This window comes from Silene latifolia, chromosome 1, assembly GCF_048544455.1.
Source record: "Silene latifolia isolate original U9 population chromosome 1, ASM4854445v1, whole genome shotgun sequence".
Taxonomy (NCBI): domain Eukaryota; kingdom Viridiplantae; phylum Streptophyta; class Magnoliopsida; order Caryophyllales; family Caryophyllaceae; genus Silene; species Silene latifolia.
The window spans coordinates 109,316,774-109,320,020 of NC_133526.1; the positions used below are offsets into that span (position 1 = coordinate 109,316,774).

General features: G+C 42.4%; 1 non-coding gene across 1 annotated transcript; it reads left to right on the forward strand.

Annotated features, from left to right (window-relative positions):
- Window positions 1-2,753: 2,753 nt before the first annotated feature.
- Window positions 2,754-2,860, forward strand: LOC141618915 (small nucleolar RNA R71). The gene has a single exon (XR_012531530.1). It is a non-coding gene; the product is annotated as a small nucleolar RNA R71 (small nucleolar RNA).
- The last annotated feature ends 387 nt before the right edge of the window (window positions 2,861-3,247 follow it).

Consider the following 3,247-nt stretch of genomic DNA (forward strand, 5'->3'; position numbering starts at 1 on the left):
TGGTACAATCCGCTCGGATTTGCTGAATACGGGACGGGCGGATTTGCTCAAGGACGGACGAATTTCTGTCCAGAGAAATTTGCTTGTTTTCCTCAGCTGCAAAGACGGGCGTCTTTCTCACAAGACGGACAGATTCTTCAAGACGGGCGGATTTTCAGAAATCCGCTCGGATTCTTTAACAGTCAAGAAAATTTCAAAATTCAGCTCAGTTCAAGACGGGCGTCTTTTCTGAAGGACGCTCGGATTGCATAAGACGGGCGGATTCTTGGGAATCCGCTCGGATTCTTCCCTTATGTACACGGATTCAGTTCCACCCGTGCACAGCGCATTCCCTTTATCATTCTTCCATTCTTTCTTTCAAGTCTTGTGTTCTTCATTGTGGGGGCACTACTAAGGCATGGATAGCCTAGGCAATTGCCATCCCCACACTAAGGTAAAGCACTACACATCAATTGAAATTGTTAGTCCCTCCCTCACTTCTCTCTTACATGACAATTATTTTGATCAAAGTAAATAAAAATCCAAAGATGACAAAAATGCAATACAAGAATTGAAATGTAAGTTAGGGAGTTAGAAATATTTACAAGTGGTGGTTTAGGGAGGACTCCATCAAACTCTCATTCTCGATGAGATGTCAAGGGGGCATGTTCAAGGTGTTGTTGATGTTGCTCAACACCTTGAAGAAGTAATCAAAAGCTTGTTCATTATTATGGTAGAGGTCCTCAATAGACCGTGGCCCTTGTTGTTGATCATGATCGATGGCATGTCCAATGTAGGGATTAAAAATCCCTTCAAATTCGTCGTCCCAAAAACCACAAACTTCGTTGAGTTGATCATTGAAAATCTCTTGCTTAGATGGAGACAACTCTCCCAATTTCTTCTCTTGGCCAATGAGGCCATCCTCTTCTTCCTTGGTTGATTTTGATGAGCTTTGCAAGCTCTCCTTGTCACAATTCACTTGCTCTTTGAATGGAGCATCTTCAATTTTCTTCCTCCATTGGAGTTCCGATTTCTTCCTTTCATCCTTTCGGCTATAATGATCAATCATGAAACATGACTCATGCAAACGAGGAGCTCTCATAGTCTTGTCAAGATTAAAAGTTATGCTTTCATCTCCCACTTCTAGAGTGAGCTCACCATGTTTCACATCAATCACCGCACCGGCGGTGTGTAGGAAAGGTCTTCCTAGGATGATTGGAATGTTGGAATCTTCCTCCATATCAACAATGACAAAGTCCAACGGGATGAAAAACTTCCCAATTCGCACGGGGACATCTTCCCATATCCCTAACGGTGTCTTCGTCGATCTGTCGGCCATTTGGAGTGTGATGTTGGTGCATTTAAGCTCTCCCATCCCCAACCTTTTACTTACCGAGTACGGCATGATACTCACACTAGCCCCTAGATCACATAAGGCTTTGTTGATCGTTGTGTCGCCAATGGTACACGGTATTGAGAAGCTTCCCGGATCCTTTAACTTTTGAGGTGAACTCCCTTGAAGTATTGCACTACTCACCTTAGTGAAGGCGATAGTCTCAAGTTTCCGGATCGACTTCTTCTTTGTGAGGATATCTTTCATGTACTTCGCATAGGCCGGAACGTGATTGATTAATTCCGTGAAAGGAATTGAGACTTCTAAATTCTTCACAATTTCCATGAACTTTCCAAGTTGATCATCAAATTTGGGCTTGGCTTGACGACTTGGAAAAGGAAGTCTAATCACAATAGGCTCCTTCTCTTTGACCTTGTCTTCATTTTTCTTTGAACTTTCTTCTTTTGATGATTCTCCATCTTTGGAGTTTTGCACGATTTCTTCCTTTTCACTAGCTTCCACAACTTCATCCTCAACTTGCTTCTTCGGTGCTTTATACCTTGTACCACTTCTCAAGTGAATGGCACTAACCGTTTCATGTCTAGGGGGATTACTTTGAGGTGGTAATTGCCCATTTTGTCTTTGTGAGCTCGAAGATGCTAGTTGAGTCAATTGTGTTTCCAACATCTTGGTGTGAGCTAGAATGTTGTTGATGGTGGTTTCCTTTGCTTGGCTATCTTTTTGCATTTGGGTGAAAAATTCTTGTTGATTCTTTTGCATTTGGAGGACCCCTTTTTGGACATCAAAACCTTGGTCATTTTGGTGATTGTATGGATTTTGATTTTGGTAACCTTGGTTTTGATTGTAAAAGGGTCTTTGATTTTGGTTTCTCATGGGTGGTGGAGTGTATGTTGTTTGAGGGTTTTGAACATTTTGGCTTTTGTATGAGAGATTTGGATGGAATTTGGTGTTTTCATTGTAAAAATTTGAATAAGGGGTACCACTTTTATATGCTTGGAAAGCATTCACTTGTTCGGTTGTTCCCCTACACTCACTTGGGTCATGACCCAAAGTTCCACAATTCTCACATATCCCACTTGGGATTGATGAGGATGCCGTCATGGCATTGACATGATGCTTCGATGATTTTGAGTTTTCCTCAAGTCTAGCCATAGCTTGTTCAAACTTCAAGTTGATTGTATCGATATGGGAGCTTAGTTGGGCACCTAATTGAGTAACGGCGTCCACTTCATACTTTCCTCCTCTAGTAGCCTTGCGAGGCCTACTATATTGTGAATTGTGGATTGCCATCTCTTCAATTTTGCTCCAAGTTTGGTTGTCATCAACCTCGGTGAACATCCCATTTGATCCCATATTAAGGATATTTCTTGAGTCTTTATAAAGACCGTTCCAAAATTGTTGCACCAAAAACCATTCGCTAAGTCCAGGGTGAGGACATGAGCGACAAATTCCCTTGAACCGCTCCCAAGCTTCATACAAAGACTCTTCATCCCTTTGCTTAAAACCCGTAATTTGAGCTCTTAGCATGTTGGTCTTTCCCGGTGGGTAGAATTTTTTGTAGAAAGCTAGAGCCAACTTCTTCCAAGAATCTATTCCAAGGGTGGCCTTATCAAGGCCCTTCAACCATTGCTTTGCGGTGCCGATTAAGGAAAAAGGAAATAAGACCCATCTAATTTGGTCTTGAGTCACGCCCGTTTGAGAGATAGCATCACAATAATCGCAAAAGGTTTCCATATGAGAATGAGGATCCTCACTAGGCATCCCCCCAAATTGGCTCCTCTCAACTAGTTGGATGAAGGCGGACTTGGCAATAAAATTTCCGGTGAGATGTTGCGGTGTAGGAGTACCATTTGGTAGATTCTCCTCGGTGGGTACGGAGTGTGACGAGAATTTTGGCATTGTAGGTGGATTTTG